This window comes from Brachyistius frenatus, unplaced genomic scaffold (assembly GCF_029030835.1).
Source record: "Brachyistius frenatus isolate BFR_SWC_R1_liver_20210118 unplaced genomic scaffold, ASM2903083v1 Contig_37, whole genome shotgun sequence".
In the NCBI taxonomy this organism is placed as follows: Eukaryota; Metazoa; Chordata; class Actinopteri; family Embiotocidae; genus Brachyistius; species Brachyistius frenatus.
The window spans coordinates 2710001-2728044 of NW_027210636.1; the positions used below are offsets into that span (position 1 = coordinate 2710001).

The window sequence follows — 18044 nt, forward strand, 5'->3', positions numbered from 1 at the left end:
CACGAACCGCCCAGCTGGGGGAGGAAACCTACCCCCCACCCTCCACCCTCCCTCGCTGGTCCTCACAAAGAGAAAGGGAGGAGTGGTTTCAAAAAGGAGGAGAGGGGGGTACAAATGAAAAGGTGGTGATGGGTGTGTGTGTGTGTGTGTGTGTGTGGGGTGGGGTGGGGTGTGTTAGGCAGGGTGGAGCCGTAAATTTATTTTAAAAAAAATAACGAGGAGGAAGAGGAGGGGGGCGCTGTTTTTAAAGAGGCTCTTTGTGCTTGAGGTTCGAGACATGAAGAGCAGAATTTAATCATTAAAAGGAAAAAAAAAAAAAAAAAAAATTGGGGATCTGAGACAAAGAGAGCGAAACAGGCCGACGGGAGAGTGGACGAGTTAAACATGACCTCAAAAACAATAAAAGGACGTGCCGCTATACCTGCCGGGGGCTTAATGTGTGCCAAGTCATGAAAAAAAAGAGCTGAGTAGTCAAATCTGATTGGACAATGATGTAATCATTAACAGACTGTAGTACATGTTTGACAGGTAAGAAACATCCGCAGGAGAGATTGGCCGGTGGGAGGTGTTTTTTTTTCCCCCCCGGGACAATATTTTGGAGTTAAACCACAAAAAAAATGTCACAATTGAAAGAGAAACAGAGAGAGAAAAAGCAGGAGGAAACCTTCCCTCGGCCTCGCACGGTGGCCGGCTGCCAGCCTTGTCTCTCTCAGGGACTCGGGCTAAGATTAGCTTCCCATATGTTGAAGTCAGGCGTTGCCGGACTTAAAGGGCCAGTACGTGACTGAGGCAAAATAATACAAAAAAAAAACTTCAGTGTGCACTATGAAGCTGTGCAGCTCATAGAATTAAACATAAACATGTTAAAAAAATTTAAAAAAAAAGCTTAAAATGTCCTTTCAGGACAAATTAAAAGGTTTATAGCAGATGATGTCTGTAAGGTTATTTATTTATTTATTTTTTAAGGACTGCGGTGCATTTCTGAGCCGCTAACAGTGTTACGATCAGACACACACACACACAAAAGAAGCCTCCTCTAAACTCGCAGGAATATACTTCGGAGATTTACATTTTGGTGTTTCAATGGCAACGAGACCAAAAACTCCACCAGCTGTTGCGCTGCATTACGTAAAACCCGGCGGCGTCCCGGCGGGCGGAGGGATTCAGGACCGTATAAAAAGCGAGCGGTCCGGTGGGAGCAGCGGAGCGGACCCGGCAGAGAGGTGAGAGTTAAACAGCTCGAGAGCAACAGCTGAGGGCTCCTCCTCCTCCTCCTCCTCCTCCTCCCCCCCCCACCTTCTCCTCTCCATTCATTTTTTATTAACTGCGGCACCAGGCGGCTGACAACCTCCCTCCGACATCAAACACAGATACCACCAACGATGCCAACCTCGCGGGCCCGAGCGGCGCAGCGGGACGGGACGGCGTAGTAGGACGGGACGGCGCAGAGGCCAATGTCAGCTAACGGGTCATGAATTAGACACGAAGCGTGACAGCGGCGCACGTCCCGACGCGGTATATTAACGATCGAAAGAGGCGAGGCGATTATCGGCGAACGTACACATTCACGTGAGATCCCCAAAGAGGACGTTTGATATTTGACGTCCCGCGGTCCCTTTGAGCGTCTTAGGTACAACGCTTCCTTTAAAAAAAAAAAATAAAAAAAAAGGGGGCGAAATCATCTCCTACGTCCCGTGTCCACCGTCTCACCTCGAACTGATCGACTAATCAATACCGTCAGGGCGAAGGAGGGTTCGTAAAAGACAACAGTAAGTTAAGTTACACCAGAAATGAAAGCTTTTCCAGACACGTGAATCATCTGGTTTTATATTTGTGACAGCGTCGCCGGGGCGAGGGATTGTTCACATCGCCATGACAACACCAAATTAAATCGTAGACGTTTGTTAACGCGGCGTCGAACTCTTCCACCGTTGAAATGGGTTTCACTTATAACCCCCAGACGTCTCTTCAGTTCCTCATGAAAAACAAAAACAAAACTTCAATTCAAGACCGAGACGACGTGACTTAAAGATCGGGGCGAAGATCCGCGCTAAAAAAAAAAAAAAAAACCCAAAAACAACTAAACAAAACAACAACAACAAAAAAAAATTCCAAAGTACACAGACCAGTCGCGTAATTGTCGACTTCGCGTCGCAGCTCGCTGGCGTTTTAATCGACTCTCTGATCTCTGGTTGCAGCTTGTGAGCGTCGGAGCCGACTGAAACCACGCGGAGCGGCAGACGCTGAATGGAAGAGGTGATGTCACACCCTCCACTTCCTGAGTCTGTACTATATACCAAACCACTTACTACACACACACACACACACACACACACACACACACACACACACACACACACACACACACACACCGCGGTGCCGGGTAGTTGGTCACGTGAGCCGACCTCAGATGCCGGACTCCAGCTAAAATTAAAGCGATGATGTCATCAGACATTCAGTGTTGCCACGGAAACTAGGTCAGCGTTTAAGGGAGGCCGGGGGTGGTGGTGGTGGTGGTGGGGGTGGGGGGGGATTCCACTCGAGCAGCTCCACATATGATGAACAAACATCCCAGCTCACGTCACGCATGTTGATTTCAGACATTTGGTTTTTTTCTGACACCCGACTCTTTCCCACCGTCGCGCAGCGTGAACTTCATCTCGTGTATAAATAGAGGAAATCCTGTCTTTAAAAAAAAAAAAAAAAAAAAATCACTCGAGTGCAGTCTGTAACCTGTTGTGGAAACCTCGGCGGTGGGGCGGAAAAAAACCAAAACAACTAGCAAACGAACGGCGCGCTGCAAAAGTGAAATAAATCACTCCCGAGTCTCTCGAAACCGTCCCGCGATGTTTTTACGACTCCTTCTCCTCCTCCTCCTCCTCCTCCTCCTTCTCTTCGGGGCCGTCGTGGAATACGTAGTTTTTTTTTTTTTTTTTTTATACTTTGGAGATTAAACCGTGTACATGTGGATTAAAAGCGGGAATAGAGGTGTAGCTGGTGTGTGTGTGTGTGTGTGTGTGTGTGTGTGTGTGTGTGTGTGTGTGTCCGAGCCGAAGCCACTTATGAAACTCGAAACGAGCCGACTGACCTGCAGGTGAATCGTTTCTTAATCGCGTGCAGGTGTGCGGCAACAGATTTCCTTTCGCGCCAGCGACTGGAAGTCCAATCGAAGCTTTCTTTCTTTCGGCGTTCGGTAAAACCGTTCTCTATGAAGCCACGTTAACACACACACACACACACACACACACACACACACACACACACACACACACACACACACACACACACACGCCGCAACCCGGTAAGGAGGCGCGTACGCATGCGTGACCCACTAACTTTTACTCCCTTTACCTCGTTTGACTCCAGAAAGCGAGGAGAAAGCAGGACGCGCCCCCCCCCCCCCCACCACCCCCTCCCTTCCCCTCCCTCCCCGGCTCCCGAGCCAGCAACGCAGGGTTACTCCTCCCTCCTCCCTCCTCCTCCCTCCTCTTGTATTTACACATGCCTGAGCTCTGGCGCCAATCAGCGGGCAGCGTGGGACGCTTTAAACCGAGGATGCCGTCGCCGCCTCGCCACCGCCGAGGCGCTTTAGTTTCAGCGCGGCTCGGAGCGATAGAGGCCGAAAGTAACTCGATTTAAAAACGCTGGCAGATTTCCTGGCAGGGAAAAGAGTCGGGGAGGCAAGACGGAGGGACGTAACCCCCCCCCCCCCCACCACCCCTGTCCTCCTCCGCCTCCCCTCCTCCCCCCCATCCCACACCGCGATGACAGGAGAGCTGATGTAATGAGCTAATGCGTTCGCCGACATCCTGGCAACACGGTGGGAGACGATCACCACAGAAACACCCCTCTCTCTCTCTCTCTCTACCCCCTCCCAAAGAAAAGAAGACATAAATAAAAACAAATAAATAATAATAATTTAAAAAAAAAATGGTGCCGCGTCATTTTTGAATGTGTGAAAAGACACGCGTGGACAGACGAGAGGACGCGGTCGCCGTCTGGACACGACATTCGCGCCTCCTGAGAGACTCGCTGCACCGATGAAACCGCCAGCTGAGAGACAACACACCAACACCTCCCCCCCCCCTCCCATCCTCCTCCCCCCTCCCCTCCCATCCTCCTCCCCCCTTACCTCAGCCACCAGTTCAGGGTCTCCCGAGCAGCCGCGACTGTTGTCTTCAAAATATTCCACCTTTACGGCCATCCGACGGAAGATGATGAGGAGGAGGAGGAGGAGGAGGGGGAGGAGGGGGAGGAGGGGAAGGGGTGAGAATAACAATCAATACAATAATGCGACAAGAGGCCTGTGTTCAGAAAGACTCGTGTCATTATGGAAAAAATAAATAAGTACACGGCCGCCAAACACGTCACGTCACTCTACACATGATCCCGTCTTCATCGTCCTCAGCAGCCCCCCCCCCTCCTCCCCTCTCTCTCCTCCTCCTCACCCCAAAAAAAAAAAAAAAAAAAAAAGCAGAAATCTCTTTTCTTTGAGCCGGCACTTCCCTCTGCTGCCGGGACGGGCGAATGAGAGAAGATTCAATTTCAATTATAGAATTATGTAATGTCTGTATCCCGACCTGGTGCACCCCCCCCCCCGCCACCCTCCATCTCACCTCCTCCCCCAGCTCAGCCTCTCTCTCCCCCCCCCCTCCCACCCTCCAATGTGTAACATATCTGCACAAGTCTGCACTACCACATATCTTCTTTATATTTTAGTTTTTATTATTTTTAAAATCTTTGTCATGCACAAGTGTGATCTGGAAATAGATGTAAATGATGCATGAAAGCAGGACTGATGAATCTAAAGCACGCCCCCCCCCACCACCAACCCCCACCTATCCCCCCGCTCCACCAACACACACACACACACACACACACACCTCCTCGTCTGCACAGCTTGTCTTCATGTTAAATGATGTGTTTTGTCTCGAGCTGCACACCCCCCCCCCCCCAAGTCCCGCCAACCAACCTTCCAACCTTCTTACCCTCTCTGCCTCCTCCACCATGCATGCCCCCCCCCCCCCAACCTATCAATCCCTAAAATAGTCCTGGAGTTGATGAATATTTACCCTGCGAGCCTCTGAGCCGCTGCCTCGGTTTGTACTCCGCCGTCCGCTGGCCGAATCCCCATCAGAAGACTCCGGCTGCCTCTCGTCCTCGACCCCCCCCCCTGTCCACCCTCAGCTTTTATCCCTCTATCCCTTTTTTCTTCCTCTACTCTCTACCCTCCTTCGTCTCTCTCTCTCTCGCTGTCTGTCAGGTCTTCGTTCTCCCTCGGTTCTCTCCCTCGGTTCTCTCCCTCGGTTCTCTCTCTCTCTCTCTCTCTCTCTCTCTCTCTCTCCTGTGCTCCAGCAGCCCATTCAGGAAGCCATCTTGTGTTTTTAATCTGGTTTTACATGAGCACTCGTACTCAAGCACGTTCTCTCGCTCTCTCTCTCTCTCCTTCTCGCTTGCTCTCTTGCTCTACCGCCCCCCCCCTCCTCTCGCTCTCTCTCTACCGCACACACACACACACACACACGAGGGTTTTTTTTTTTTTCTCTGTGATCGCTATCATCCTTCCTCCCACTCGTTCATTTTCTTTTATTTTTTTTGTTTGTTACTCTTCTACTTCTGCATGCATGATGTGAATGTCCCCCTTAAACACCACCCCCACCACCACCACCACCTCCCCCTTTCCTTCAAATATACACACTCATGAACAAATGTACACACACACACACACACACACAGCTCGCCGGAGAGACGTCACGCTACAGATAGCACACAAAGGCGGTGTGTCCGCCAATCAGAGGCCGGGCTGGGCTCTGCTGCTAGGGTGAAACTGAAGGAGAGCGAGTGAGGGAGGGAGGGAGAGAGAGAGAGAGAGAGAGAGAGAGAGAGAGAGAGAGAGGAACTGGAGCTAGTTAAAAAAATAAAAAAAAGGAGGTTAAAATATAAAAAAGGGTCTGAGAGGATGTATGCATGTGTGTGTGTGTGCAATGCCGTGAAAGAAAGGCTGACATAAAGGGACAAAGTGAAGGTGGGTGGGAGGTGTGTGTGTGTGTTGGGTGGTGGGGTGGTTGGGGTGGTGGTGGTGGTGGGGGGGGGGGGATGGGTCTCCTCTCTATGCCTGTCAATTATCTCCTCGAGCTCGCCTTCCCTAAACAATGCCTCTGGTATGTGGTATCGCTGAGCACCATCTGTGTCAGGGCTGCCTGCAATAACTGGACTGGACTGCACAGCGCGCACACACACGCGCACGCGCGCACACACACACACACACACACACCCTTCTCAAACAGACACACACTCCTCCCCTCCGCTCCCACCTCCCCCCCCCCAACTCTGACAGGCAAAAAAAAAAAAAATGCACAAAAACACAGCAAAGCCCGCCGTGCTGACTCAAAGCGAAGACGCATGAAAGGAGCGCAGACGCTGTTATGAGAATAATTATTAAAGCTGCAGAAGAAAAAGTGTCACGAGTCATCAGGTGTGATTGTGTTCAAACCGTTTGCGAGTGCCAAAAAAAAGCTGCCTCGAGCTTTCACTCGCAGACTAAAAAAAAAAAAAAAAAAACAAAAAACCCACCAGTTTCCTTTTTACGTTTGCAGCGACAGTGACACACCGATCGTAATCTGGAGGCCTTAAAGCGTTAAAGATCGTCTCCTGCTCGCATCTATTAAAGCCGGACGTCAGCGCACGTTCTCGCCATCGACCACCAAAGCCCGGGAGGAAACCGATTTGTCCAAATCCGCAATCTGCTCCGGCGGCCAAAGAGCCAATTTCTCTTTTTTTTTTTTTTTAAAGAAAAGAAAAGAAAAAAGCCCTCTTCGGAAACCGACACCGACGCGAGACGTTTATTAAAAAAAAAAATTAAAAAATAAACGAGCCGGCAAAGACTGTCGGTGATGACGTGAAGAAAACAAGCCGCCGAGTTAGAAACCTTATTCGTTAAGAAACCAAGTCAGCGAAAAAGTTCAGGCGAAACTAGCGACGGACAAGACAGCGATGAGACGGAGGAGGGAATCGACAAAAAAAAAAAAAAAAAAAGGAGAGCGAGGAGGAGGTGGGGGGGGAGGAGGAGGTGGGGAGGTGGGGAGCAGAAGCGTGGCGCGCTGAGACGAGTGCAGCCGAACACTAGTGACACAGCATTTGTAGTGTCTGTCTGACGCCCTCGTACGGCATGGGAAATCCCCTCCGCTGACGTCACGCCGGGGCCCACGTGTGTGTGTGTGTGTGTGTGTGTGTGTGTGTGTGTGTGTGTGTGTGTGTGTGTGTGTGTGTGTGTGTGTGTGTGTGTGTGTGTGTGTGTGTGTGTGTGTGTGTGTGTGTGTGTGTGTTTTGTGGCGAGCCGGACGGACAAGAGCGGCCGCGTGGCTGCAAGCGAGCTTCGTTACAGGCGGTTGCCGGCGGCGGGCGGCGAACGGGAGCGCCGACAGAGTAAATGACCGAGTGGGCAGGATTTACAAAAAAACAACAACAACAACAACAACAAAAAAACCGATGTTGTTATTTGTTTGAACGGAGGTGATAGTGTGACGCGGTATAGAAACTGTAGAAGTAGCAGAACAGCGTGTTAGAGCGGGACTAGAAAACAGTAAGATGCATTTTTTTTAATTTTTTATACGATGTGCGTTTGCAAAATGCTTCGGGGAGTCGACGGCAGCGATGATGATGATGATGATGATGATGATGATGATGACGACGACGACGAGACGTTCAGAGTGGAATTGGAACAAGCAGGACATTACGTTAAAGACCGAAGAGCCAACGGTCATTTCAATTTCAAACGCAATTTCCGGTTGCCTTCAGATGACACTTAAAGACAGGCGGGTTTTCTTTCACATTCGCCGGCTTGTTACGCAATCGCAAACGGCGCCCGTCCTTCCGCGAACCGTCCCGTGAACGATTACAGGGGCCGGTCCCGAAAGGGGGTTCAACGTACCAACGTAAAGGCTCGTTGGCAAAAAAACAACAACAACAACAACAACAACAAAAACGCACGTCGAACTGCGTCCTTTAATAGATGGCGCGGAAGTAGTGGACGGCGAAAGACGGGAGGACCCGGCCGGCGAGCCGGTAAAGGGACTGCCGCGTCCATGGGGGGGGGTCAGAGGTCATTGAGGGTTATCGACGAACGGGTGGACGCTTTGTTCACATCCTCTGCTGAAGCCGCTCGCAGCTCACTGCACACAGCGGAGATCGCGGACCCGATAACGATCATCGAAGGCCCAGTTGTTGTGTAGAAATACCGCACATCTGGACTGGATATTAAAAAAAAACAAAAAACATTACAGCCAATCAGACTGCAACGAATCGGGGTTGAACTGTGGAGCTGTCCGGACCCGGCTGTATAAATACCCACCTCATAAGATACAAGAACGCATGGCTGATCGAGCGAAACACGCTTTACTCATCTGACATACGCAAGGTTGCGCACACATTAAGATTAGCTCCACCACGTCAAATATTGATTATTGCTCCGTGTAATCCGATAACCGCGGATTTTTGTGTGCGTCTCGATAAAGCTCCGATAAGGAACTATAATATATGTAACTGTGTATTTTACATGTCGGGGTGACGGAGAACACGGACCAGAGGAGATCTGGTCCTCACGATTAATGAGGCTTGTTGTTTTTGTACTCCGGTGTAAACGTTACAGCCACCGACCCTCTCGGTTACATGTACCGGTACCGGTCCGGATAAACGAGCCCGACGACATGTGCAGGAGGCCGCAGAGAGCAGGAGGAGGTGGAAGTGGAGGAGGAGGTTGAAGTGGAAGTGGAGGAGGGACATCAGTGAAAGAGAAAGAGACCTGAGCAGGAGGAGCTGTCATGGACACGTGGATGAATTGACACGTGATGTCATGAATTGACAAGTAATGGACACGTGATGTCATGGACGTGATGTCATGAATTGACACATCACGTGCTGTGAAGACACGTGCTGTCATGAATTGACACGTGCTGTCATGAATTGACACGTGATGTCATGAATTGACACATGTCATGAGCAGGTTCATGAAAGTTTGAATTGACACGTGATGTCATGAATTGACACGTGATGTCATGAATTGACACGTGATGTCATGAATTGACGCGTGCTGTCATGAATTGACACGTGCTGTCATGAATTGACACGTGATGTCATGAATTGACACGTGATGTCATGAATTGACAGAGTGCCCGTGTGACATCATGCATGAAGTCACCAGAGAGGTTGGATGTCAGGCGGACCGCTCAGTGGGGAAAAGAACTGCAGCCACAGGACCGTCCTACAGAACACTGAACACCTTCCAGCGAGTGGGCGGAGCTTCAGCTCCTTCAGGACACCACCAACACCACCCACCACCCCACACACACCCCCGCAGTCTCAGAGCAGAGAAGACTGATGATTTTCTCACGATTTCAAAGCCTAATTTAACAAACTTGTGTTTTTTTTAATTTTTTTATTCAAATTTGAATGGGTAGTTAACAACCCGTACTTCTGTGGTGTGACGAACTTAAAACTCATTTTCATTTCCGCTTTACAGCATCTTTAATAACAAGAGTAAGTCTCACAACAACAGCTCATTAACTCACACGGCAGAAACGCGTCGGTATTTGCGTTGTTTAGTGCTAGTGAGTATAAAGTCGTTCAAAGGTTCTTCTAATAGCGACATTAGCCCACAAGTCCGTCCCGTAAACCGCTCGGCCGAGTGCGCTGGTTTTGCTCGTGCGGCTGTCGCTGCCACTTCAGAAGCCTCCTCGCCAACAAGACAGGACAGGCCTGAGGAGGGCTGATAGAGACCCTCATTTTCGGTTTGTGGCTAAACAAACAGTTTCATCTGGACTTTAGCTTTTGCGGAAAAAGGACACCACAATGTGTCCTCTTGTCTACCGGCATCTACACCTCTGGACACACTGGGTGGTATCCGTTTGTTTAGTCGAGCAGAGGAAGAAAAAGGAGGAAGAAATGTGGGAACACAGTTTGTGTCAGACCAACAGGAAGAACACGTTTCACAGCTAGTTCTGCATTTACAAACTGAACATGATGTGTGTGTGTGTGTGTGTGTGTGTGTGTGTGTGTGTGTGTGTGTGTCGGGCAGATATGGGCCTTTTACTGAGGAACTAAAACAGCGATATCCATCCAACGGTAATGGACTGGGTTCAGTTTAATGGCTGCACACTGGCGCTTTAATTTGCTTGATCAATACGACATTAACATAAAAGCGTTGGATTTAGATTTTTTTTATTTTTTTGGACTGAATTCCACAGACTTATAGGACAAGTTTTATTGTCTGTTTTATTACCTTTAAGCGTTGCTTTTTGTTTCTTGTGTTGATCTTGCAGGTTTTTGGAAAGGGTCGCAAATGACGTAATATATAGTCCATGCTGGTACAACTCTGTAAAGGAAATGAAGGGCGGCTTCTTTCCTTTTTAGTTCTACACATTACAACGAAACATCAAATGCTGACTCGTGATTATGTCTATGTCTTATGATTATGTGTGTGTCTGTTTAAAGTCCATCTCCTGGCAGGTTTTTTTTTTTTTTTTTGTGATAATTGCGACTAAAAGGGATTTTCTTAAAAAAAAAAAAAAAATAATAATAATAATAATAATAATTTAAGTCAAAGAAGAAAATCTTTTTTTGTTTTGTTCATTCAACCAGCATGTGGTTTGTTGAGATGATGAGAGGGGAGGTTGAAGAGCCTTGCAGGCTGTAAATGAGGAGTTATTTTTGTCGATAAAGCAAATTTAGTTTGGAAAGTCTTACTTCATGCTGTAACGCCTTCAGCAGAGTTCCTAACGAGTAACATTACCGCAGAAAAACCGCATGAATTTTGCAAAAATCTCACTCAGTTATTGTGGTTCATTATTGCGATCGCTCGATCACGATTTCCTGGAGGAAATCCGTTGCCTGACACAACCTCGTTCCCAGAAAAAGTTGAGACGCGGTGTAAAATGTAAATAAAAAAAACGGTACGCAATGATCTGAAAAATCACATAAACCCATATTTAATTGAAAGTAGACCGAAAACAACGGGACGTTTTAATGTTTTATGAAGGACGTATGCTCATTTTAAAATTGGAGGCAACGACACGTCTCAACAAAATTGGGAGAGGAGCGCGTTTACCACTGTGTTGCATCACCTCTTCTTTTTACAACACTGGAGTTTTGATAGTGAAATGTTGTCCCATTCTTGCCTCACGTAGGAGGATTTCAGCTGCTTGACAGTCTGAGGTCTCCTTTGTTGTGCTCTTTTTTTTTATATTTATATTTTACACAGCGTCTCAGCGACTTTAAACATTGAACTCTTTTGTCTTCATTCTGTAGGCGCACGCAGATTGGTTGATTTGCCAATACCCCCCCCCTCCCTCCCCCTCCTCCACCGCAGCTCGGCGATACGCAAACACCCACCGTGCAAGTTGACAAGAGTTGCTTCCCTGGGTGTGTGACGTATGAAACCCTGGCTGTCATTGATTCACTGCAGTATCTTCCAGCAAAGAGCTGTGCACCAGATTAAGGACTTGATTCTCATTGGACGTCGGTCTTTATTTAAAGTGTGTCTGTTAATAACTGAATGAGAGGCGGTGTGCAGGAGCAGCGTGTGTCCATTCGCCTCTCATGCTTTAGTGTCCTATTCTGGGGTTTCCTGCCCTCCACCCACCCCCTCCCTCCCTCCCTCCACCCGCCCAACACTGGCTGACCATTTACTGCGTCTTTCCGTCGTCCTCCTTGACTTCACAGCCCATCCCCCCCCTTGCCTTTTAAAGATGCTGCCGCACGTACAAACACACACACACACAAATACAAAAAAGGCCTAAGGTTAACCCCCCGCACTCACTCCAAACTTCAGGAGGTCAAAGGACAAAGCACAGGCGACTGCAGGAATTCTCCGCTGCTGCTGTTTGGGAGCCGTCACAGCCTCTCAGCCACGCAAACACCGGCCACTCGCAGTGTGTTCAAACACACCCAAACTATTTCGCTGCTTTTATCTTCGTGGGAGTATTCAACCAGACCGCAGCAACACGCGCGAGGGAAACATCCGCATAGCCGTGACAATTATCCGTCTACGTGTTCAACATGCACACACTCGTACTCTTATTAACTGCGTTTAAAGCGGATATCGCTGCGAGCGGAGCTGTTTTAGCTTAAATACAGAAGTTATTAATACAATAAAATAAAAAGCGTATTATTATTTTCATTTCGGTTTGCTGAAGGACTTGTGTTTCTTTTCACTTTAAAAAAAAAAAAAGACAACAGCAAATTATATCAATCGTCCAGGGGAGCCCCGACTTTTGCACAGAGCTCTTACCGCGCTTCACAACTGGAGTTTTCTGACGAGCTGTTTGTTTTAATTATAAAAGTATAACCGGCGGTAGTTTGATTGTGTTTGTCGAGCACACAGTGTTGCATCATTGGATGAGGTGAGCTCTATAAATATATTTGAGTTGGCAGGACAGTCGCTTCCATCAGTTCTGGCTCGATTAGACAGTAACTAATGTTCACGAGCAGAAGCCGAGACGGCTGCCAAGAGGAGAATCAAATATTTACCCCTAAAAGCAGATTTATATATTTTAGTTTTGTATTTAAATTGTGAGAACAAGTGCCACATCTGCTCACGTGTGTGTCATTTCCTCTTTACGGTGCATGTAAAGTCTCCGTGTATACGGCACGTAAAAAGCTCCCTATAAAATCCAGCCTGATGAGAAGGATGTCAACGATAACACCAGCAGCTGCAGAGCGTAATTTGATTTGATTGAATGTGAATCCCTGACAAGATATTTGCAATGTCTGTAATGGATGTACTACAGGAAGTGGGTGGGTGGGTGGGTGGGTGGGTGGATGGATGGATGCGTGGATGGATGGATGGGTGGGTGCGTGGATGGATGGATGGATGCATGGATGGATGGATGGGTGGTTGCGTGGATGGATGGATGGGTGGGTGCATGGATGGATGGGTGGATGAATGCGTGGATGGATGGATGGATGCATGGGTGGATGCATGGATGGATGGCTTCGATAATGCATAGAGCACTTTACGACCTACGGTTCTCGGTCGCTCCAGGATCGCGGCTCACTGCAGCTTTTTGTACGAGATTGTACATTTTTATTTAACTACTTCTATTCTTATTGTATTTTTTTTTTGTAGTTAATTTTTTTTTAAGAGATGAAATGAAGATATCTCATTGTTCGGTGTGTTTTTACTGTGCATATGACAATAACAAATCTCGTTATCTTTCTAAACTATTTTTAGTCTTTTACAATCTCCTTTTGACGTTAGTAAGGAAAAGCACTTGAGACATTAAACATAAAATGTTCACATTGCTTCTACTCGAACACTAATAAAGCACCGCAATAGACTACAGAGTCCAACCGATATATCAGTCAGGCCGATGTTGGCCTTTCGACGTACAGTACATGTACTTTGTTGTACAGAACATAATGCTTGGGGTAAATAAAAAAAATCCTTCTATTTGTGTTTTTTTTAATTTTTTTATATAACTATTAAACTCCCAGTCAAGTTGACTGATTCAGTGCAGTGATGTCAACTGTAAAACCTCCTGAATCCGTCACGTAACTCTGTCACAGTTGTGAAAAATGTTTCGAGGGATTTTATGTTAACTGTATATGCCGTATATAACATTTCATAAATCGAATATAAAACCCATCTGTGCCTCACTCACCTCCCACTCGCTCCGTCGCCTCTTCAGTCGGTAGCATTTGCGCATCTTGCAGATCTGCTTGCACGTCTTCCGGTTCAGACAGTTTGGGCAGCTCCCGCAGTTCTCTCGGCGGAGGCAAGGCGCGCAGCTCCCGCATTTCTTCCTCCGTTTCTTCTGGCGCTCGAGAGCGGCGGAGCCGTCGAACCCGGACAGCGAGAAGAGCCCGGCCTCCTGGTGCTCGGCCTCGATGTATTTGCTCAGAGGAGACGTCTTCTTCGGGCACTTCCCGTTCAAGTGGACGTCGTCCGAGTCCGTGGAGAACTCGTGAATGTCCTCAGGTGGCGGACCGGGCCCTGCCCTCGGCCTGGGCATGGTGACTTGCCCTGCCGGACGTTTATTCTGTCCTCTAATTGGGGAGAGTGTGTAACATGGATGAGGTTTAAAAAGTAGAGTTTAAACTCGGCATAATACACCATCCGACTGCAGCGCGGAAAAGCTTGGCCGCAGGCTTTGTCTGGTCTGAAGGACAGATGGATACCTCGTCTTGGATCAGTCTTGGCTGTAAACTTCGTCTATCTAGATATTAAACCAGCTGAAATCCTCGGCCTCCTTCACTCTGCGGGCTGCGGGCTTAATGTTCATCTCGTCTCCGGGGACAATGCAATTACTATATCGTGCTCTCGGTCACCCGGGCAGCCCTGGAGAATCCGGGTGGTAGCTTCCGCTTTGGTGTCCATGTATCCCGACTATCCTGAGGGATGGTTGGCGGCCCACCACTTTCTGGGAAGCGGAGCTGGAGACTGGAGATTCATGGCTTTGTCTACCCGGCCTGGGCACCGTCTGAAAAGTGTGGAGAGACAAAGAGGGACAGGACAACGCTTTTTAAATCAACACCGCAATGAAAACAGTATTTATATACACACGTCTTTCATCGGCGCGTTTCTAAATCTCTCCTATTATTATCGACGATGGCATCTTATTCGGTTGTCTTTGCTTCGCGTGTACGTTAAGGTTCGGTCTGACACTCCTGACTGTTGTCTGGACATCGTCTGGTTTCTAAACCCAGCTGTCAGCACGGTGCATCCAGTTGGCTCGCGGCCACACGGGCCTACGTGAGCAGTTTGAGAAGATACTGTGTTTTAATGGCCGAGCCTGCATGGCAGGGCGGGGGAGGAGGAGGAGGAGGAGGAGGAGGACTGAATGAAAGACTGGGAGGTGGGGGGGGGCGGGGGGGTGAAAAGTTGATGCCAGAGACAGGCCTCTTTGTCTCGCGGTCGCACGCTCCAGTCAACCGTCAGTAAAGTGAATGGCTCTGAGAAAAACCTGGTGTTTCTGTTCTGCTGTCTGGTCTCACAGGGCAGCACTGAAGATGTCCTGTTCACGTGGATTCAACGTTTACACACACACACACACGTAGTGGAGGGCAAACAGGTTACTTTAAATGCACATTACCTGACGGACTTCTGCATCAATAATGGGCTGAAATTAATAACAGGTTTACGAATTATAACCTGTCAGCTACGGCAGTACCTCGCATGGAGGAAAAATACCTTTTCTTTCTAAAGGGAGGATTATCCTGCAATAAAATGTATTATAGTCGAGTTTATTGTCAGCTCAACCATATGTGCAGGATGCTGTTTGTCACACACACACACACACTTACGAAAAGTTGAGAGGGGATCCGATATTAGTCGATATTTTGATTCAGTGTTTATGTAGTGCCGAGTGTAGGTGTGTGTGTGTGTGTGTGCAACAAGTTCACAAATATTACTAGTTTGTGGTCTTTTTGCTTCCAACCAAAAGCACCACGGAGCAGCGGCATCACGTCAGCATTAGTTCATAACAATGACGTCACGGTTTCCACTCTCACCACCATAAATAACCAACATTAAGCCCACTCTGAGAGCAGAAGTGCGACTTTATGCCCAACTCACCTCCAGCTGCACGTGAAAGCCATGTTGAGTCTGTGCTGTCAAACCACCACAACATCTTCCGGTCGTTTATTCCGGTGGTGCAAAAAAAAAAAAAAAAAAAAACGTAGCACACGCCAAGTGCAAACAGCTGATAGCTACCGATTGTCGTGCTCGCGAGATTGAATTATTGTGCACCAGACATGTGAAATGGAAAAGACAGAAATAAGAAAAAAAAATTAATTCGAGGGCGTTTAATTGAGCGAGCTCGTGTTTTTCGGTGGTTTGTTTGTTTGTTTGCAGTTTGGGAGAAAAAAACAAAAACAATAAATAAATAGGGCCTAACTGAAACATGGTGGAGGGGAGCCAGCATGGGCCGAAGAAGAACCACACAAGCACACACACACACACACACGTGCACGCCGACGTCATAAATACACCCAGACATACGCAGGCCGCATGGAGTGGCAGCAAGTTGCAGAGTTTGCATGTAATATAAATCACTGTCGGTTTCCATGCAAAGTGCACGCGAATAACCGCCGACTCACGGTTGAGGTATTTAACTTACACACTGATGCCATGACGTAGCTTGCAGCACGCGCTCTGCCGACTCCTCATTAGCCACGTGGCTTCAACCCGCGCGTTTTTTGTTTTTGTTGTTGTTGTTGTTGTTGTTGTTGTTGTCGGCTCTTCAGTGATGCGCCGCGTGAACTGTCAGTTCAATAACGAGCCCCCCCCTCCACACACACACACCTCACCGCCACTGTTGTTACTGTTACTGTAGGCGCACGTGCTCGCCGACAGGGATCACTTCAAGGGTGCCGCCGCGAGCCCTCACTGATCAAAGCAATCAGATTAAAAAAAAAAAAAAAGAAAAAGTTAACAAGGCATCCTCAGATTTGCGTTGAGATAACGCTCATTATCTGCGGGGCGATACACAAAACACGCAGCAGGCCCGCGAGGGAAGGCACGCGGCTAATTGCCGCGGGTGACAAAACCAGCACTTTCACCGCGAGTCAATACACGTTTTTGGATTTACATGCACGTGACCGATCAGAGGTCATTAACCTACCTGTTATCGGATAAATTACCGTGCGACGGACGGCCACTAATACCAGTTTTATTTATTTATTTATTTAATTGTTTTGTTTTGTTTTTGTAAAAGTGTCAATCATGCCATCTGCAAATATCACGCAACTTTTCACCGTTTGATAATATAAATACACAATGACGTCGCCCACAGTCCTGCAGAGGAACACGTGAAAAGTTGGAAAGCATGCAAAGTGTGCAAAAGAAAAACATATAATGTCAACTTACCACCAAAAAAATAAAAAAAAATAAAAAATCCTCCGAAGCTATTCCTCTTCGGTTCAGCCTTTAAAATATTTCCAAAATGGTAAAAAAAAAAAACAATAAAAAAAAACCCAAAAAAACTGGAAAATAAAAAAAATACTTGAGTGCTAAAAATTCTGCCCCGGTTTTTTTTTTTTTTCTTTTCTTTACCACTTAAAAAAAACAAACCGAGACGAAGAAGAGGAGACGGAGGATGAAGTTAGAGCCCAATGACATAACTCTGGACTTTAAAAAGCTGCGGTGTCTGGTCGGTGGACGCAGTGGGACAGCGCGAGGAGCAAAACCTACCTAAGGGGTTAAAGTCATCAGTAAATTATGGAGTGGAGTCCGGACAGCTGGAGCCAAAGGGGGACGTCACACGACTGGGGCGTGAAGGGGAGTGGAGAGGGAGGGGGGGGGGGCCCATGTGATATGTGGAGCGGTTGGGAAGGGGGTGGGTGGGGGGGGGGGGGTCATCATTATGTGGGGACGATCTGAAATTAACACTTTTGAGAAATGAGAAAAGAAAACTTGCTGCTGAGGCGTCATGGGGACTGGGTTTTATTTTATTTTATTTAAATCAGATGTTGTGACGTCATGAAGGGACTGAGGATGAGGAGCCTCAAGTTCATCCCCACCGATAGTTCACAACTAAATAATATGAATTCTTTATCACAAAGGACTGAAAGAACCAGAAAATATTCACATTTAAGAAACTGGAATCAGGAATTTTAGCTTTTTTCCCCCCCCCCCATTTAAAAATGACTCAAAACAGTTAATTTGTCAAAATAGTTGGCGATTAACTTTCTTTTGATTAATTGAATAACTGCAGCTCTTAAAAAAAAATTAATTAATTAATTAAATAAAAAACAACCAGTGTCTGTGTACAGTACGCGGTGAAGAAGAAGCAAACCTGACAGCAAAACAAGGGAAATGTTAGTAATTTCTGACTAAACTAGGCTAAAAAAAAATGGATTCGCTCAGAGCTGCACCGAGCAACTGGAAATTACATGAAGAGTTTCACTCTCCTCATAACTATGACGTCACGGTGAAGTTTTTGTTTGTTTTATGGGGTGTAAAATCTAAAATATTAGATGGGCTGGGGAGGAGGAATTGTTGACCACAATTATTAATAGCGGGTTCGCAGCTCACGGTGAATCGACCTCTA

At 47.5% G+C, this 18044-nt stretch overlaps 2 protein-coding genes across 2 annotated transcripts in view; one reads left to right on the forward strand and one right to left on the reverse strand.

Annotated features, from left to right (window-relative positions):
- tet3 (tet methylcytosine dioxygenase 3) overlaps nucleotides 1-5177 on the reverse strand; it is a 36207-nt gene extending 31030 nt beyond the window's left edge. The window contains exons 1-2 of the mRNA XM_069701632.1: nucleotides 5073-5177; nucleotides 4133-4192 (exon numbers count right to left, since the gene is read on the reverse strand). The gene's annotated coding sequence lies outside the window, so the exon portion shown is untranslated. The remainder of the gene's footprint in view (nucleotides 1-4132; nucleotides 4193-5072) is intronic.
- Nucleotides 1-18044, forward strand: part of LOC138622685 (zinc finger protein 703-like) — a 282664-nt gene that overhangs the window by 253584 nt on the left and 11036 nt on the right. The window lies entirely within an intron of this gene.